The sequence below is a fragment of the Pan troglodytes genome, chromosome 13, assembly GCF_028858775.2.
Source record: "Pan troglodytes isolate AG18354 chromosome 13, NHGRI_mPanTro3-v2.0_pri, whole genome shotgun sequence".
NCBI classification, from domain to species: Eukaryota; Metazoa; Chordata; class Mammalia; order Primates; family Hominidae; genus Pan; species Pan troglodytes.
In genome coordinates, this window is record NC_072411.2 from 18,343,822 (window position 1) to 18,365,173 (window position 21,352).

A 21,352-nucleotide genomic window follows, 5' to 3' on the forward strand; every position below is an offset into this window, starting at 1 on the left:
AAGTGTTCTTTACATAAAATCCTAATATAAATAGCTTACCTCTATGTATGTATTTTTGATGACAATAATAATTTTTATTTAGTTCAAATCAGATCTCAAGTAGCCCAAGTTGGGAAAATAAAGGAGACAGAAAACCCTGGACCTGTGAAATGAAAATTAAGGAAGATAAAATGGATGGCAGTACTAAATTAGAAATTTTTGTGTTACAGCTTTGGAAAAATCTGAAGCAATTAAACCTAAACCATATAGCTTCATTCCTGCACGTTTTAGATTGGCTGGAGCTAAAATACACATTAGAGCCTAACAGAGCCAGGTTCAAGTGTTCTACCATTTTCAAACACATTCTCGAATGAAACTTGAGAAAAGCTCTATGGAAATTTGCAAATATATGTTATTCAAAGGACAAGGTTTCTGTGTCAGCTAGGAAGCCCATCACCTGCAAGTAACAGAAATCAGACCACAATGATTTCAACAAATAAGTGTCTCTTTTTCCCTTAGCACATAGATGTAAGATAACTGCTGCAGCCCCTGCCATCAGGTCCTTATTCCCAGCAGAAGAGTGAAGGGTTGTACTAGCCAACCAATTCCTTTTTGTCAGAAAAGCAAATGATTTCCAAAAAGTGCCCAAGACAGAATTCTATATTCGTTCCAGTGCCAGAATTAGGCTCCATAGCCATCCACAATTACAAAGAAGTCTCAGGTAAAGAAAAATTGGTTGCCTGGTCTCTATATTGAGAGGTACTAAAGGAGAATCGGAAAGATAATGGGTTGGAAAAAGCCAATTAAGGATATTAGCCACGAATTTTATGGATTGTGTTGAGCCATGTAACATTATGGTAGAATTTTGAGAAACGCCTACTTAACTGTAGGCAACTAAGCTGTTTAAATAAAGGTTATAAAATGTTTTTCATTTCAAATATTCAAGCTATTGAACATCTCTAGGAACACAATGGGATTTTAGAGTATGAAAGTTTGTAGCAGGGACCAAACATATGTGTATTGTGTATATATATAAAATATATACATATATATATATTCTGCATATTATGATATTTGGACACCTTTAAAAATCCTTTCCAGCTGGAGCAAGACTGCCCCTCCCAGAGCTAGCCAATTCTTAATGACAACAAAGAGCCCAACAAGGAACGTGCCTTTGCTCAGCAAACTAATCAACCAGAGCCAGATCTCTTCTGTCTATCTGGCTCATGCACCCCTTGAGACAATACTCCTCTACCTTAATCATCCCAAAGCTACCAGGGGCCACCCATATAGCTTAGAGCCCACTGCAAGTATTCAAGCTAGTCAGTCCTAAACTGTTCACCGTGCCCTGCCTTGCTTTTCCCACAGTAACCCCAATGAAGGCTCTGCCCTAATGCTTTCTCCTGGCTCCTGTCTTCTACCTCCTGAACACCCTTGTGTCTTTCCCATGTGTCCCTGACTGGCAGGCCATGCCTCCTGTCTTTAGGACCCATAAGTATGATAGACTTGGTTTTCCTGAGCTTTTGCTCTGTCTCCCCTTGTGGCCACACCTGACTGACCATCTCATAACAGAATACAAACCAATACAGAAAAGAATTACCAACTCTGGGGATATATACATAATGCATTATAAAAATTAAGTGGCTTAATCATAAAATTGCTAGAGAGAGACCCTAAACCATTTCTAGAGAAATAGGGAAAGCAAATGGAATTAATTGTACATTATCAAGCAATGCTACTTTGTACAACACTTTCTGGTCATAAGACTCTATCCTAGCGGAACTGGAGCCCAGAGATATTAATATCAACTTTAAGCCTTATAAGGTAAACTAATTACTGTGCTGCAGTTTGAATTCTGCTGCAAATATAGTATTTTAATTACAAGGAGAATGATTGGCTTTTAGCAGTATGCATTGTAAGAATTGATGAGCTAGCACATGCCTTGGCTGCACCAATGCCTGCTGCTGCTCTTGGTGAGAGTCATTAACCACATGCACATAGCCCCAAAAAAGTGAAACTCCTTCTGCGATGCCTTAGAAAGCTCTCCCAGAATGCTTTCTGAGACAGCTTGAATAATAAGACACACACTTGGACCTATATAGTTGCAGTCACACCTGCTAGAATCTGCAGCCAGAACTACTGTTCTCTGACTGCATCGGTCTGACTGACCCATGGCAACTCAGTGACTCATGGAAGCCTAGACAATGTCAATCCATTTCCATCAATCACCAGGATTTGCCTTACACTGTCTGGATTTATGAAAGCTTTAACCCTTGACTTTGCCTGAGCCAGAGGCCCTCATTTAATATTGCCCCCAAGCAATTTTAAAGCTTTATTTTGTTTTCTCAGCAATATTCCCACTTGTTTAAAGCACTGCTTCCCAAAGTCTCTATGGATAAGGACTGATTATTTATTTGTTTTGAGTCTACCTTGGACTGATACATGGTCCTACTAAACACAAATAGACACACACCACATGAACTCAACAACATCCATGCTGGTGCATATCCCATTTAACGAGACAAGTCCACTGGTCATGCACATGGACGTCAGCAACATCACATCACTGTGAAAGTTTCTAAACACTCAATTTCTGTATGCATATCATGTGAACAAACAGGTCACATAATGGCCCACGGAGTAGCACTGGTTTACAGAAAAGGAACCCACTTATAGTTTCTCTTCGGAACTGTTGTTTGGTCTTTAACCAGATAACAATAATGAGATAATTGACATTCCCTTAATTTTGTCTATTGGATCCATTTTTTTGTTTTACGAACACTAAAATATCTCTGAAGCTTTCCTCTTAAGAGCAGCCTCTTAAAACTTTTAAGTTCTTCATCTTTTAATTTTCTTACACTCAAATATAACCCCTCAGAGTAGTGAAAGAATCTCCTAACTCTATCTACACAAAGAATATTCCAGAATTATGATTAACCACCAATCCACTGAGGCTCTCTATTAGTTAGCGGCTTCCAAAGAGGAAACTTGTTGATACAAACCAAAGGCTGATTGAATATTATGGGTGTATGGATCAATTCATACAGCTGTAAAAAGCATTCTGATGCAGGTTCTGTAGATAATTTGCAATTGGAAATCCATTAGCAGCATAAATGGAGATGAATAATGTTAAAATGCGCTGACCAGGCGTGTCAAAATAAGGATGTGACATGCATTCATAAAGTGAGGGAAAATACTTGCTGTAAAGCGGTTGGATTTTTTTCTCCCCTCTACTAAAAGAAATTGAAGATAATTTAGATTGTCCTGAGACAAATCTGTTAACAGGGATACTAAAAAGATGAATGAAAGTAGAGAAAGAAGTATATGGTATTAGCAACAGGAGCTTAAAAAAAGGAGTGTGAATGTTCAGGCTACAAATAAGCATCCCATACATTTCAGAGGCGGTTTCAACCAGGACTCAGGAATAAGTACAAACAAAGTGAAATACTAATATTGAAAAACCAGGCTAAGCCAAAGGAATGGACAAAAATAATAGTGTCCCATTACCAGAATTAAAATTTGTTCAGAAAGATGTTGAGTTAAAATTTGTTTTCCTTCCAAAGAATGTTATATAATTAGAATGAGGGTATGTTTGCCATATCTGTACCCATGATTGTTCTCTGGTGATCCCATCAAGGAAGAAAGATGCTGGGTAGAACTGCAATATTGTGCATTAGGGAAGTGACATTCATACTGCTGTCTTCATTTCAATTCTTTCTGTGACACTTACCGTTCTGGGAATCTGATTTTCACATCATAATATGAATATTCAAAATACTACTTTACATATCACATATGGTTTGGATTTGAGTGGTTTCTTCCCAAGCTGGAGGGATTTCTCTCAAGCAAATCTATGTATTTTCTTTTAAACATTTTTACTGTTTAGAAATGTTTAGAAAGAACTTCTAAGTATCCTGAGGAAAAGTCTCAAATAGATATGAACATTTTTTTCCCCTCTCAGATTTTTGAAATAGCCAATCTAATTTTTTCCAAACTTTGAAAATTAATTCACTTAAGCCTATGGGTACTATATAATGTGTTATTAAAATAATGCTATAATTCAGTTAATTAACTCAAATGCTCAGAGCATGAGAGATTCTAGTTAACTTGAATTTTCTAGATAATTGAAGCTTTTCCTTAAAATCTCTGCTTTTGCCCATCTCTTAAAGTACTTTGAAATCATACTTGAAAAAAAATCATAACTGAACATCAACTCAAATTGTACAGAAATATAGATTTATAAAAAGATTTGAATTGACCATGAGAAATAGTCCAGGTATTTTTCCATAGTCCCTATGTATGTTTAAATATATCTACATTATATCCTATAGAGTTGTAACTGGAAGCTTGAAGTTGGGGGTAACCTGTAACTTAGTCCTTGCAAACTGCTGGATATTCTGAAAGGTGCTTTCATACATCAACTCATTTATTATCCCAGATAACCTTCAAGAGAAATTATCCCCATTTTATATATGAGAAAATCAAGGCCACACAGGTTAATAAATTTTCCAAAAATTACACAGTCAGCAGTTGGCAAAACAGAAACTCTAACTCAGATCTGTCTCATTCCAAACTCATGCTCGTTCCATAAAACCACAGTGACCTAGGATCTAAGCTTAGTTCCACTATAACTGGGCTGTAAAGCTTGGGATATATTTTACCTCTACTGGCTCAGTTCCTGAATCTATAAAATTAGAGTGTTGATCTCGGTAGCAGAAACTGCTAGTTGCCCTCCTGATATTTACAATCTTGTTTCTTTTTTTCATTGTAAAGGATCCTCAATTCTCAGCTAGGCACATGATATAAAGGCCATGTTCCCTTGCAGATAGACATGACCATGTGGCTAGGGCACATAACTAATTACCAATGGGATGTGAGCAGAGATGATGAGTATAATTTCTGGTCATATTCTAAAAAAACTAGCCATGCCCACCTTTACTCCTTCTTGAGAGCTGGAATGCAAAGGAGGTAGTAAAAGTACCAGGCCACACTAACAAACACAATATCCTGGAGTTGGTGGGAAGAAAAGAAGGAGTGCCTGGGTCCCTGAAAACAAGGAATGCTAAAGCTGTCTGTACTGCTTGCTTACCTTGGGAATAACATGTGAGAGAGAAACAAATCTGTCTTGTGCACGCTATTGTTTTGGCTCTCTATCACATGTGAATCTAATCCTAACCAGCACCTGCCTCTCCCAACACTAGATCCTATAATTCCACATGTTTGAGAGCAGAATTTTTATGAATAGGAAGTGTGGCATGTTTGACAATTAGAAAAATAAGTAAATAGAGAATAATTATTTTTGTTGGGGGTGGAGAAGTCATTTGATTCTTCCCCTGAACATAGCAAATAGAAATAAAACTTTATAGACTGCTTTCATTTCATCAAAATTTTACTCTACTCATTTCATATGATTTTCTGCAAAGTTAGAATGATTGATTTTCTCTTGTCTATAAAGGGTATAAGGGGTGCTTTTTGAAAGTATCAAGTGATGTAATTACTGAAGGCTTTCTTGTGGGTCATTTATTACAAGGTTCAGAAAGCGGAAGGATTTTAGTTAAGATCCTATAACCCATTAGAGGCAGAATGAAAATGAAAATGCAAGTCATATGTTTTCACCTGCATCTGCTTTTTTATTCCAAATATTTTATATCTAAGTATAAAAACAATTCTGTTCTAGCTATTCGATGTATGTGAATTTAAGACACACACAAACACACACCATTAAGAAATAAAATGCTCCATAACCAGAATTCCAAAGTCATAGACTCAAGGATCTAACTGGAAAGCAAAGAAAATCAATCTTCCATAATAGAGAAGCTGAGAAAATAGGGAGAATAGAACATGGCCAGGGGAGGGTGGCTAAATTACAAAAGCAGCATTTGATTTGACCAGCATGAGATTTGGAATGGTTGTATGATGGCAATTGAGTTCTCCTAGACAGAAAAAATTGAGTTGGAAATCATGCCAAGAAGAAATGATTGTCTTCCCTCTGTTGGCAGAAGCAACTCCAGGAGGGAATGAATTTCTCACAAAGCATAACTTGAACCAAACCATCAGTCAAGGTAAATGCAGAGTAGAAACCCAAATCAACAGCTCTATTGAAACAGATGGGCTCTGCTATCCTGTTTGACTGAAAGCTACAGCTCCCAGACTTGGGGACGCATTCTGTGTTAGAGGTGGGGCAGATTGAGAGCCCACTTCTCTGTAGGGGGCTGAAGCCTCATGCTTTCATAATACCATTGCCAAGATGGTCATTCATTCCATTCATTCATTCATTCACCAAGTATTTACTGAGTACTTACTCTGTACCATGCACTGTTCTGGGAGCTGGAGATGTAGCTGGAAAAAAAAAACAGGCACGTCACTGTTCTTATCAAGTTTACATTATTTTGGGGGAAGAGAGAGATAATAGTCAAGTAAATACACAGTATGTCAGGTGCCAAAAAAATGCTATGAAGAAAATTAAGCAAAGAAGAGAAATAAAAACATATTGAGAGGGTGGGGTGCAAGTTCATGTGAGGTAGTCAGAAAAGGCATCTGTAAAAAATGATATTGAGGCAATAATTGCATGAAGATATTGAGATTAATACCAACACACTGGATATATTTTCTTTCATGCCAATAGAAACACAAGTTATGGGGGAAGGAGCCAAGATGGCCGAATAGGAACAGATTCCGTCTACAGCTCCCAGCGTGAGCGACGCAGAAGACGGTGATTTCTGCATTTCCATCTGAGGTACCGGGTTCATCTCACTAGGGAGTGCCAGACAGTGGGCGCAGGCCAGTGCGTGCGTGCACTCTGCGCGAGCCTAAGCAGGGCGAGGCATTGCCTCACTTGGGAAGTGCAAGGGGTCAGGGAGTTCCCTTTCTGAGTCAAAGAAAGGGGTGACGGACGCACCTGGAAAATCGGGTCACTCCCACCCGAATACCGCGCGTTTCCGACGGGCTTAAAAAACGGCGCTCCACGAGATTATATCTCGCACCTGGCTCGGAGGGTCCTACCCCACGGAGTCTCGCTGATTGCTAGCACAGCAGTCTCAGATCAAACTGCAAGGCGGCAGCCAGGCTGGGGGAGGGGCGCCTGCCATTGCCCAGGCTTGATTAGGTAAACAAAGCAGCCCGGAAGCTCGAACTGCGTGGAGCCCACCACAGCTCAAGGAGGCCTGCCTGCCTCTGTAGGCTCCACCTCTGGGGGCAGGGCAAAGACAAACAAAAAGACAGCAGTAACCTCTGCAGACTTAAGTGTCCCTGTCTGACAGCTTTGAAGAGAGCAGTGGTTCTCCCAGCACGCAGCTGGAGATCTGAGAACGGGCAGACTGCCTCCTCAAGTGGGTCCCTGACCCCTGACACCCGAGCAGCCTAACTGGGAGGCACCCCCCAGCAGGGGCACACTGACACCTCACATGGCAGGGTATTCCAACAGACCTGCAGCTGAGGGTCCTGTCTGTTAGAAGGAAAACTAACAAACAGAAAGGACATCCACACCAAAAACCCATCTGTACATCACCATCATCAAAGACCAAAAGTAGATAAAACCACAAAGATGGGGAAAAAACAGAACAGAAAAACTGGAAACTCTAAAAAGCAGAGCGCCTCTCCTCCTCCAAAGGAACACAGTTCCTCACCAGCAACGGAACAAAGCTGAATGGAGAATGACTTTGACGAGCTGAGAGAAGAAGGCTTCAGACGATCAAATTACTCTGAGCTACGGGAGGACATTCAAACGAAAGGCAAAGAAGTTGAAAACTTTGAAAAAAATTTAGAAGAATGTATAACTAGAATAACCAAAACAGAGAAGTGCTTAAAGGAGCTGATGGAGCTGAAAACCAAGGCTCGAGAACTACGTGAAGAATGCAGAAGCCTCAGGAGTCGATGCGATCAACTGGAAGAAAGGGTATCAGCGATGGAAGATGAAATGAATGAAATGAAGCGAGAAGGGAAGTTTAGAGAAAAAAGAATAAAAAGAAATGAGCAAAGCCTCCAAGAAATATGGGACTATATGAAAAGACCAAATCTACGTCTGACTGGTGTACCTGAAAGTGATGGGGAGAATGGAACCAAGTTGGAAAACACTCTGCAGGATATTATCCAGGAGAAGTTCCCCAATCTAGCAAGGCAGGCCAACATTCAGATTCAGGAAATGCAGAGAACGCCACAAAGATACTCCTCGAGAAGAGCAACTCCAAGACACATAATTGTCAGATTCACAAAAGTTGAAATGAAGGAAAAAATGTTAAGGGCAGCCAGAGAGAAAGGTTGCGTTACCCTCAAAGGGAAGCCCATCAGACTAACAGCGGATCTCTCGGCTGAAACCGTACAAGCCAGAAGAGAGTGGGGGCTGATATTCAACATTCTTAAAGAAAAGAATTTTCAACCCAGAATTTCATATCCAGCCAAACTAAGCTTCATAAGCGAAGGAGAAATGAAATACTTTACAGACAAGCAAATGCTGAGAGATTTTGTCACCACCAGGCCTGCCCTAAAAGAGCTCCTGAAGGCAGTGCTAAACATGGAAAGGAACAACCGGTACCAGCCGCTGCAAAATCATGCCAAAATGTAAAGACCATCGAGACTAGGAAGAAACTGCATCAACTAACGAGCAAAATAACAAGCTAACATCAGAATGACAGAATCAAATTCACACATAACAATATTAACTTTAAAAGTAAATGGACTAAATGCTCCAATTAAAAGACACAGACTGGCAAATTGGATAAAGAGTCAAGACCCACCAGTGTGCTGTATTCAGGAAACTCATCTCACTTGCAGAGACACACATAGGCTCAAAATAAAAGGATAGAGGGAGATCTACCAAGCAAATGGAAAACAAAAAAAGGCAGGGGTTGCAATCCTAGTCTCTGATAAAACAGACTTTAAACCAACAAAGATCAAAAGAGACAAAGAAGGCCATTACATAATGGTAAAGGGATCAATTCAACAAGAAGAGCTAACTATCCTAAATATATATGCACCCAATACAGGAGCACCCAGATTCATAAAGCAAGTTCTGAGTGACCTACAAAGAGACTTAGACTCCCACACATTAATAATGGGAGACATTAACACCCCACTGTCAACATTAGACAGATCAACAAGACAGAAAGTCAAGAACGATACCCAGGAATTGAACTCAGCTCTGCACCAAGTGGACCTAATAGACATCTACAGAACTCTCCACCCCAAATCAACAGAATATACATTTTTTTCAGCACCACACCACACTTATTCCAAAATTGACCACATACTTGGCAGTAAAGCTCTCCTCAGCAAATGTAAAAGAACAGAAATTATAACAAACTATCTCTCAGACCACAGTGCAATCAAACTAGGACTCAGGATTAAGAATCTCACTCAAAACTACTCAACTACATGGAAACTGAACAACCCGCTCCTAAATGACTACTGGGTACATAACGAAATGAAGGCAGAAATAAAGATGTTCTTTGAAACCAACGAAAACAAAGACACAACATACCAGAATCTCTGGGACGCATTCAAAGCAGTGTGTAGAGGGAAATTTATAGCACTAAATGCCCACAACAGAAAGCAGGAAAGATCCAAAATTGACACCCTAACATCACAATTAAAAGAACTAGAAAAGCAAGAGCAAACACATTCAAAAGCTAGCAGAAGGCAAGAAATAACTAAAATCAGAGCAGAACTGAAGTAAATAGAGACACAAAAATCCCCTCAAAAAATTAATGAATCCAGGAGCTGGTTTTTTGAAAGGATTAACAAAATTCATAGACCGCTAGCAAGACCAATAAAGAAAAAAAGGGAGAAGAATCAAATAGACGCAATAAAAAATGATAAAGGGGATATCATCACCGATCCCACAGAAATACAAACTACCATCAGAGAATACTACAAACATCTCTATGCAAATAAACTAGAAAATCTAGAAGAAATGGATAAATTCCTCGACACATACACTCTCCCAAGACTAAACCAGGAAGAATTTGAATCTCTGAATAGACCAATAACAGGAGCTGAAATTGTGGCAATAATCAATAGCTTACCAACCAAGAAGAGTCCAGGACCAGATGGATTCACAGCCGAATTCTACCAGAGGTACAAGGAGGAACTGCTACCATTCCTTCTGAAACTATTCCAATCAATAGAAAAAGAGGGAATCCTCCCTAACTCATTTTATGAGGCCAGCATCATTCTGATACCAAAGCCAGGCAGAGACACAACAAAAAAAAGAGAATTTTAGACCAATATCCTTGATGAACATTGATGCAAAAATCCTCAATAAAATACTGGCAAACCGAATCCAGCAGCACATCAAAAAGATTATCCACCATGATCAAGTGGGCTTCATCCCTGGGATGCAAGGCTGGTTCAATATACGCAAATCAATAAATGTAATCCAGCATATAAACAGAGCCAAAGACAAAAACCACATGATTATCTCAATAGATGCAGAAAAAGCCTTTGACAAAATTCAACAACGCTTCATGCTAAAAACTCTCAACAAATTAGGTATTGATGGGACGTATTTCAAAATAATAAGAGCTATCTATGACAAACCCACAGCCAATATCATACTGAATGGGCAAAACCTGGAAGCATTCCCTTTGAAAACTGACACAAGACAGGGATGCCCTCTCTCACCACTCCTATTCAACACAGTGTTGGAAGTTCTGGCCAGGGCAATTAGGCAGGAGAAGGAAATAAAGGGTATTCAATTAGGAAAAGAGGAAGTCAAATTGTCCCTGTTTGCAGACCACATGATTGTATATCTAGAAAACCCCATTGTCTCAGCCCAAAATCTCCTTAAGCTGATAAGCAACTTCAGCAAAGTCTCAGGATACAAAATCAATGTACAAAAATCACAAGCATTCTTATACACCAACAACAGACAAACAGAGAGCCAAATCGTGAGTGAACTCCCATTCACAATTGCTTCAAACAGAATAAAATACCTAGGAATCCAACTTACAAGGGATGTGAAGTTCTCCTCTTTAAGGAGAACTACAAACCACTGCTCAATGAAATAAAAGAGGATACAAACAAATGGAAGAACATTCCATGCTCATGGGTAGGAAGAATCAATATCATAAAAATGGCCATACTGCCCAAGGTAATTTACAGATTCAATGCCATCCCCATCAAGCTACCAATGACTTTCTTCACAGAATTGGAAAAAAACTACTTTAAAGTTCATATGGAACCAAAAAAGAGCCCCTGTCGCCAAGTCAATCCTAAGCCAAAAGAACAAAGCTGGAGGCATCACACTACCTGAATTCAAACTATACTACAAGGCTACAGTAACCAAAACAGCATGGTACTGATACCAAAACAGAGATATAGATCAATGGAACAGAACAGAGCCCTCAGAAATAACGCCGCATATCTACAACTATCTGATCTTTGACAAACCTGAGAAAAACAAGCAATGGGGAAAGGATTCCCTATTTAGTAAATGGTACTGGGAAAACTGGCTAGCCATATGTAGAAAGCTGAAACTGGATCCCTTCCTTACACCTTATACAAAAATCAATTCAAGATGGATTAAAGACTTAAACGTTAGACCTAAAACCATAAAAACCCTAGAAGAAAACCTAGGCGTTACCATTCAGGACATAGGCATGGGCAAGGACTTCATGTCTAAAACACCAAAAGCAATGGCAACAAAAGCCAAAATTGACAAATGGGATCTCATTAAACTAAAGAGCTTCTGCACAGCAAAAGAAACTACCATCAGAGTGAACAGGCAACCTACAAAATGGGAGAAAATTTTCGCAACCTACTCATCTGACAAAGGGCTAATATCCAGAATCCACAATGAACTCAAAGAAATTTACAAGAAAAAAACAAACAACCCCATCAAAAAGTGGGCGAAGGACATGAACAGACACTTCTCAAAAGAAGACATTTATGCAGCCAAAAAACACATGAAAAAATGCTCATCATCACTGGCCGTCAGAGAAATGCAAATCAAAACCACAATGAGATACCATCTCACACCAGTTAGAATGGCAATCATTAAAAAGTCAGGAAACAACAGGTGCTGGAGAGGATGTGGAGAAATAGGAACACTTTTACACTGTTGGTGGGACTGTAAACTAGTTCAACCATTGTGGAAGTCAGTGTGGCGATTCCTCAGGGATCTAGAACTGGAAATACCATTTGACCCAGCCATCCCATTACTGGGTATATACCCAAAGGACTATAAATCATGCTGCTATAAAGACACATGCACACGTATGTTTATTGCGGCATTATTCACAATAGCAAAGACTTGGAACCAACCCAAATGTCCAACAATGATAGACTGGATTAAGAAAATGTGGCACATATACACCATGGAATACTATGCAGCCATAAAAAATGATGAGTTCATGTCCTTTGTAGGGACATGGACGAAAGTGGAAATCATCATTCTCAGTAAACTATTGCAAGAAAAAAAAACCAAACACCACATATTCTCACTCATAGGTGGGAATTGAACAATGAGAACACATGGACACAGGAAGGGGAATATCACACTCTGGGGACTGTTGTAGGGTGGGGGGAGGGTGGAGGGATAGCATTGGGAGATATACCTAATGCTAGATGACGAGTTAGTGGGTGCAGTGCACCAGCATGGCACATGTATACATATGTAACTAACCTGCACAAGGTGCACATGTACCCTAAAACTTAAAGTATAATAATAGTAATTTTTAAAAAAAAAAGAAACACAAGTTATGGACCCATCGACAAAATGGCTTTGTCTTCTACCTGTCCCACTGAGTCACTTATAATTCTAGGCTCGCTCTCCTGGGAGAAAGTTACACAGCCTTTTCTGTATCCAGTGGGAAACATATTTTTTTACCCATGGCAGAAAAGAAAAGACATCCTTCCGAGACCGTAAAGCAAAGCAGAAGTGCCTGGTGTGTTCAAGGAACAGCAAGATGGCCAGAGTGGCTGGAGCTGAGGGAAGAAGGTGGAGAGGGAGGAGAAGAGAGAGTGGAGCCAGGTGAGAAGGGACATTGGGGGCTCACAGTAAGAATGTGGATGTTATTCAGACAGGGATAAACTGGGGCACATTGAAGAGAGAGAAAGAATGATCCCCCTTCATTCTAGAAGAATTACTCTGGCTATGGGGTAGAGGACAGGCTAAGTGGGCAAGAGTGGAAAGTGGGACCCCAGTTAGGGACCATCACAACATCCAGGCGGGAGGTGACAGCAGATGAAACGATGGAAATTACAGCGGGGGTTGGGGGTGAAAGGCAATTGGATTCTGGACATATTTCCTAAATAAAGCTGACTTTATATTCTGGGCAGGAAAGAAAGGAAACTTCAGGGTTCTTTCTTGGCCTGACTGCCCGGTAGATAGATAGTTGTCATTTACTGAAATGAAGAGGTTGGTGGAGAAAAGTGGTTTAAAGGTGAGAATTACCCATTCAGTTTTGGATATTTTAGGTTTGAGGCACCTATAAGACATCAAAGTGGAGACATAAAGCAAATAACCAGATAGTCACATTTGGAGTTCAAAGAAAAGATTAGAGAAGGATCTTTCAGAGGAGAGATAATTTAGATAGCCAGTCAGATTGTGTAACTAATGGGTAAGAAAAGCTAGGAAGCTAGTGTGGAAAGAGAAGAAGTTTGAAGACTGAAGTTTCAAGGTTATTGTAATGACAAACGTTTCAGACTTCTAGTTGCCTTTCCAATACTACTTTTCACTTCTTCCTAATAAAAGAACCTTGATATTATTTAAAAAGCAGGAGTTATACCCCAGATCTACAGAATTTAGCACACAGAGTGGTATAGAGAAAAGTATTTGGAATGTAAGGTCAAACAGACCTGGATTTGAATCCCTCCTCTGCCACTAAGCAGCTGTGTTCTTAGGTGAGTTTCTTAACCTCCCAGAGCCTCCTCATTTGTGTAACTCTGCCCCGTGGGGTTGCTGAGAAAATGAAATAATACATATGCGGGAACACACAGGTTAGTTGCCCCGTAAGGTTAGCTACCTCAATCCTTAATTATGCTTTCTCCCATGTATTTTTAACTAGGATTCTTCTAGGTTCATTGTACAATGACGCAGGAGAAAAAGCAGAAAAAAGAGTTACTGTCTGCATGAACATATGAAATCTCCATGTACCAAAAAGGATTATTTTTATGGCTTCATGTTTTTTTAACTGATCTGGTCAAATAAAGATAAGTTCAGTTCTTTCTCTCTTCATCTTTAGAGGAAACTAGGGCAGGGACTTTGCCCTTTTTAATGTTTCATTAAGCAAGATATGTGCCTGCCTTATACAACCTCTGTAATAACTGCAGTGCCACTCGGGCTGGAGGAAGATTTCATCCCACCTGAGCACACTCGCATCTATATTCTTTCCCCGGGCGAAGACCTGCCTCATACATTCATCACCTGAACCCGTGGCAAGTGATTTCCTCAGCCTTTATCATGTCACCTCCCAGCCCTGTGCCAGCATATGGTCTATTATGTGCAAATGATTAAACAGATTTTCTGCCATGGGTAAAAAATATATTTCCCACTGGATACAGAAAAGGCTCTGTAACTTTCTCCCAGAAGAGCGAGCCTAGAATTCTAAGTGACTCAATGAGACAGGTAGAAGACAAAGCCATTTTGCCGATGGGTACATAACTTGTGTTTCTATTGGCATAAAAGAAAATGTATGCATTGTGTGATTCTCCTGAACAAAATGGAGGTCAGAGGACTGCATTCAGAAATAATTATCTTAAACCTCAGAGGCTTGCACATACTGTCTTTCTCTCTGGGATGCCCTCTTCTTCCTGTTTACCCAGGTATCTTCCACACTTGCTGCGATACTCAGTTCCTGTTACCTGTTCCGGGTAATGAAGATATGGACGACAGACACTCTCTCCCTTGGCTGAGTGAACAGTGTCTCCTGTGACTTTCAAAACTTCCAGGGCTTATCATTATCAAAACATTTATCATACTGCATTATAATTTTGCATTTACTTGTCTATTTTACAGACAAACACCCCATGTGTTCCCTGAGGGTTCTTTTTATCTCTCAAACTTCAGTGCCTAGCACACAGTAAATATTCAGTTAACAGTTGGATAATTCATCTTCGATTCAATAACATTTCTTTTTAACTACAATTTTAATATAACATTGCCAACACTCAAGAATTTTTCCATTATTAAATATTTCTGAAACGCATATATTTTATATGTTATGCATAAACACATACATGCAAACTACAGAAAAATACCCCAAAATGGTACAGCAATTCTAGAAGGTGGAGATATTTTCCTGTTTCTTTGATTTTGCTGAATTTACCTTAAGTTCAACAATAAACTTACTACTTTCAACATTTAAAAAATAATAATGAACTTAAGGTATTTTATTCTATTTAATGACAACAACCAGCTACATCAGACCACTAGTAGATATCTGTCTGGAGACATATTGTCTAGTAACTATATGACTTTTTGCAATTTTCTCAATCTCTTAGAGAGTCTGTTTCATCTGTAAAATTAACCAGATCAAATGAGTTGTTAAGTGGATTAAATAAAACCACTTATACAAAATGCCTTCAGTAATACCTGATACAGAGCAGGTACTGAATTGAAGAAGGAAGTTAGTTGTGTTGCTGATTCTAGAAATGAAGCTTATAGTCAGAACACAAAACTTTCTCTTTGGTAAAGATAGGGAAGCACCTGCTGCAAGTTACTAAGGTAGCTTGAATTTCTCAGCAGAACATGGAGCTGCCCCAGACCAGCTTCTACAGAGACAGTCATGAGATGGAGAATGACATCCTGGGTGTCATGATGACCCCAGGTGTGTGTGAGACCCCTGGTCAGAGAATATATGTTGAGGACCTTGGCTAAACAGCTTCTGAAAGTTCATCCTCAATGTTCTATATCGCTACAGAACAAATTAAGTGCAAGGCTGGGTTTAAGTGGGAAGAGAGTAAGGTTCAAATGCCGACCAATCTGGGTTTGAACCTCACACCTGGTACTGATTTACTTTGCAGAACCTTGGTCAAAACATTTTTTTTGGACCTAAGTTCCCCCAGAACTGTGAAAGAGAGTGATATGACTCGCCTTACAGAGTTCTCTGAAGAATTAGACACAAAGTTTGAGGAGGCACATTGTAGGTGTCTGGAGTAGCTATTATTAACATTTCAGCCATGCACAATGCAAATATCTGAAAGGTCAGCCAGGTAGCCCAGATGGAGGAAGGAGGCCAAGTAGATCCCGCAGTAAAGAAGCAATTGAATGTCCATCTACGTGAAGCAATCAGACAAATGTAGCCATCCTGGAATCCAAGGCAGATGGCCAGTGCTGCTTCTGTTTCAAAAGAAAAGACCGAAATCTGGATTTTGTCAGGTATTGATTCAAGTTTTAAAATCAAGAAATATTGTATAGATTGAGTAAATCCGTTGTGTGAGGAAGAACCAGCCTATGCATGGCTAGCTTGCAACCTAATTTAATCTCTAACTGGAGAAATTAAGAGGAAACAAATCTACTAAGACTAAACAAGACTAGAATGAAAATGTTCCACCCCAGATGGTTTCCTTGGCCCCATGGTCACCCGCTGGTCCTCTGAGCCTTTCTTGGACCCCACCCAGGGATGCAGCAGAAAGACCTCCTTATACTCTGCCTTGGGAAGGGGTTGAAGCATCTCTGCAGCTATCTCTCTAGTGGCCATAGTAGGGGAGAATTCTATCGATGTCATTATTCATACATTATTCATATTTAAGCAGGTATTTCCCCAATAGCTGTATTTTTTTTTTTTTTTTTTTTTTTAGGCAAGGTCTCACTCTGTCACCCAGGCTGGAGTGCAGTGGCACCATCTCGGCTTACCGTAGCCTTGAACTCCCTGGCTCAAACAATCCTCCTGTCTCAGCCTTCTGAGTCACTGGGACTACAGGCACATGCCACCATGCCTGGCTAATTTTTGTATTTTTTGTAGAGACATTTCTCTATGTTGCCCAGACTGGTCACGACTTCCTGGGCTCAAGTGATACGCTTGCCTCAGCCTTCCAGAGTGCTGGGATTACAGGCGTGAGCCACTGAGCCCCACCAATAGCTGTGCTTTAGAATCACCTGGAGAACTTTTTAAAAATTACCATTTCCCCTGGCCCCTCCCAAAACCAATTTAATTAGAATATCTGGGGGTGGGGACTCCGTGCTCCAGTAGTTTGCTAAAGATCTTCAGATAATTCTAATGTGTAGCTATGGTTGAGAACTACTCTACCAAAGCTTTGTAGTCCTAGAAATCCCCCTGCTGAAATGCAAAAAATCTTAGTGAAAGTAAAAAATAAAGCTATTACTGGTCATTAATATTTCTAGAATGGATTAGTTTGTGAGATAATTTTAAACCTGGCTGGGTAGCTAGAGTGAGGAGAGGTTTTTGGAGTGTGAAGGCACTGCCCATAGAAGACGAGAGGGACTGGGGAAGAGGGATGAGGTTCTGAGTATCAGGGATCAGGACCAGGGATTCACAAGAACATATCACGGCCAAGTTCACACTTGAGGTTAGCTCGCCCACCGCACTGGAGGCTGTCTCCCAGGATGAATGAGGAATTTACCTCCTCACCCATGTTCAACCACACAGAGGGCTGGAACCACAAGGCACTACAAGATTATAGAGGAACCTCCAGGATGTTAGGTGATGTGAAATAAGACAAGTACTGCATGATCTCACTGATAGGTGGAATGTAACATCTTTGAACTCATACAAGCAGATAATGGAATGGTGGTTGCCAGGGCCTGGGAGGAGAGAAAATGAGAAGCTGCTGGTCAAAGGGTACAAAGTTTGTTATGCAGGTTGAACACATTCGGGAGATGCAATCATATACAGCATAGTGATTATGGTTAATAATATTGCACTGCATACTTAAATGTGCTAAGAGGATATCTCTTAAGTGTTCTCATCACAAAAATATAGAGAAAGAAAGACAAAGAATATGGTAACTATGTGAGGTGACAGGATGTTAATTAGCTTGATTGTTCTTCACAATGTATACATATATCAACATATCAGATGGTACACTTCAAATATATTAAGTTTTTATTTGTCAATTATAACTGAATAAAGCTGGAGGAAAAAAAACAAAAACAAAACCCCACCTGCTGGGGAAGGGGAACCCAACTTCTAATTCAATGCAAACACACACAAAGGACACTCACATAGGTGTTTCAAAACAAACAAAGAAAAAGTTGCCTTATGGGCAACGGCACATCCAAGTCAGATCTATGGGAAGTCCAAAGGACTAACAGCTGATGCTTGGGTTCCAGCCTCCTTCTTGTTCCTCAGTAACTGGATACCCTACACAAAGACATTTAGTTTCTCCGGACCTCACTGTTTTGAATGGAAGAGCTGCATTTCAATTTTGAATCACCCTCCATTTCTGGCATTCTGTTGTTCCCAGGAAGGTAAGGCATGCTTAAGGTCAAGGGGTCTGACACTGACCCTCAGCACACCCTCCTCAGATTGCCTATTTGGTTACATAGCAACAGGCCATTCAGGCCAATCCCTCAAGCTCCTTTTTCCCAGCTGAAAAATCCTAGCACTTGAAACTTCCCTGTTATGTTCCATCACCTCTTTTCTATAGGAGGTTATTAGGGCTTTCATTTCAGCATGTCACTTGGAATCACTGGGAAATAGTGGTTTTTAAAAAGGAGCCACACCTTCCAGAAACAAGACAGATACGAATATAAGCCAGAGTGAGGGGAGAAGTTAAATCCTATTTGCACAGATGTTCTTAACCGAGAGCTCTCTGGCTTTCATAAAATAAGCAAAACCCACCTCTGAGATTTAGCCTACACCATTCTGTTTTGCTGCTGCACTCAAATTGTCTGATGCTTCTCAGCCGGCAGGGAAGCCCAATGGGGGATGCGGCAGTGCAGGCCTGATGTGAGGGAAGTGTGGGCGAGGGGTGAGCAGGAACACTTCCCACCCACAGCTGTGCAGGGGCCAGCAGGAAACTTAAGATTATTTCAGGAGACACTGTGAGGGTCAGAGCCAGGCAAACAGCCAAATGAATTGTCAAAGTGAGTGGAACCTCCTTTTGAGAATCAGAACCTGATGAATTGAGCAGAGGGCCTGGGACCCGAGGGAAGAGGGCAGGGGACCATCGGATCCAACAGGCAGGTGGTCAGGTGATATGGACGAGCATAAATGTAGACAGCGGAACTCCGCAGTGCTGAAAGTGGCTTGCAGTGTGAGTGGGTCACATCACATTAACAGCCCTAGATGAAACAGACACAAATGACTAGCAGTTTCGATAAAAACAAGGAAAACTGTTTTTCTTTCTTTAAAATCTTTATTAAATCAAATTAAGCTGGGTTCCTGTGGCTGTGATTTATTGCACTGGGAAAAGCCAGAACAACCAAATGACATATTTTCTTTTGCTCCTGGCAAGTAATTAGCCTCTGTCTTGCTAAAGGGCCTGTCAGTAGCCCTGACGAGGAGAAAGCAAACCCAGCTTCTGAGAAGTGCTGGGTTTTTGGCTTTACTCACTTTCTCCTTTCTTCTAGTCCACTGCCTCTTCTCAGGAAGATGGGAAAAGAGGACTGGATGTGACAATGTGGCCGTCACTGATGCAAGATTGGAACCGGTGTGTTGAAGAAAAAAAGGGGCACATCCCACCCAGGAGGAAGTTCTGCATAATAATCAATGGTAATACAAGGCCTACATCACCTCTGTTAATCCTTGCAGCCACCCTGAAAACCTAGCACCAGTTTACAGGGAAAGAAACATAAACTTGCAGAGATTAAGCAACTTGCCCAAGGCCAGGCAGGTCCAGGCAGGTCCTGGGGGCCACGATTTAAAACCAATTCTGCCTGCCTCTCCAGCCCATTCTGATGCCATTGCACAGTGCTTTAAAGTGGACTAGGGTTAGGTGGTATCTTACATAGTGCCTGGAATAGAACAGGTGTTTCATAAATGTTAAATTCCTCTCTCCTTCTCTTCTCAGTGATAACAATAATTGCTCAAATATCATATGTATATAATGCATGCATATTTGTTTTATAAAATTGGATATGTAGAAGAAATTAGAAGAAAATTAAAAAGCACAGGTAGTCCTGTTACTCAGAAATAACCACAATTACAATTTTGGTTTATTTTCCTTGGACTAGAATGCATTAGTACACACATTCAATTTCATTTCACACAATTGGAGTTTGTCTGTATGCAGTGTGCCTTTTAAAACTTAAAAATATACTAAATATATTTTGATAAATGATTACACATCCTTTGAAACTGCGTACTATTCCACCATAGAGGTGTGCTATAATTTATGCTTGGACATTTTGATTAAAAGCCTGCAATAGGCCGGGCGCGACGGCTCATGCCTGTAATCCCAGCACTTTGGGAGGCCGAGGCAGACGGATCACGAGGTCAGGAGATCAAGACCATCCTGGCTAACATGGTGAAACCCTGTCTCTACTAAACAAAATACAAAAATTAGCCAGGCGTGGTGGTGGGCGCCTGTAGTCCCAGCTACTGGAGAGGCTGAGGCAGGAGAATGGCGTGAACCCAGGAGGCGGAGCTTGCAGTGAGCCGAGATTGCACCACTGCACTCCAGCCTGGGCGACAGAGCGAGACTCCGTCTCAAAAAAAAAAAAAAAAAAAAGCCTGCAATAAGCCATTTTATACATGCAAAGATATTAAGTACATCAGTGATTCTCAACCATGGATGATTCCCTCCACCACGGTTCATTTGGTAATGTCTGGAGACATTTTTGGTCTTTACAACTTGGGGGATGCACCTGTCATCCAGTGGGTAGAGGCCAGGGGTGCTGCGTAATGTTCCACAGTGCATAGGACAGTCCCCCACAAGAAATAACTACATGGTGAGAAATGTCAATAGTGCTAAGGGTGGGAAACCCTGCAATAAATGAAGTCAATGTATGATAGTATAAAAGTGAGTGCAAGCATTCCCGTAGTGGTTATTTCTCCAGAGTGTAAACATATGTAGCTAAATTAATATTTTTTCTCCTGATTCCCTGATGCAGCAATTCCTCTCACTGTCTAAATGAAAGAAAATGCCCAGAAAGAGCCAATGGCTAGTCTCTTGTCGGAACATCAGAATAGAGTCTGAGTCCCTTGAGTGTGCGTGTGCTAACCACATCTCCCCTAAGTTCCCTCCCTTCCCCAGAAACTAGGCTTCTGCTGAATCACTCACTCCTTCCAACCCCCACTGACTAACCTCTACCTTGATAGGTTAAAAAACATCCCAGGGTACTGAATGCACTTGTATGATATTTGGAAGGCAGAAGGAGGATAACATTTTCTCTCCCTCGGGAGAGCCACAGAACCACAGCAACGTGGAGACCACTCCATGAGTTGTCAGCAGCTTCATGGGTGTAAAGTGGTGGCTGTGCCATGGGTGGCAGCAGTGCCTGGGTGGTCTGGCATTGGCACTGCTAGTGGTG

The 21,352-nt window shown here is 40.7% G+C and overlaps 1 long non-coding RNA gene across 2 annotated transcripts in view; it reads right to left on the reverse strand.

Annotated features, from left to right (window-relative positions):
• Nucleotides 1-5,699: 5,699 nt before the first annotated feature.
• Nucleotides 5,700-21,352, reverse strand: part of LOC134808081 (uncharacterized) — a 32,068-nt gene continuing 16,415 nt past the window's right edge. For both annotated transcript variants that reach the window (XR_010150277.1, XR_010150278.1), the window contains exon 7: nucleotides 5,700-6,318. This is a non-coding gene — a long non-coding RNA (uncharacterized LOC134808081). The remainder of the gene's footprint in view (nucleotides 6,319-21,352) is intronic.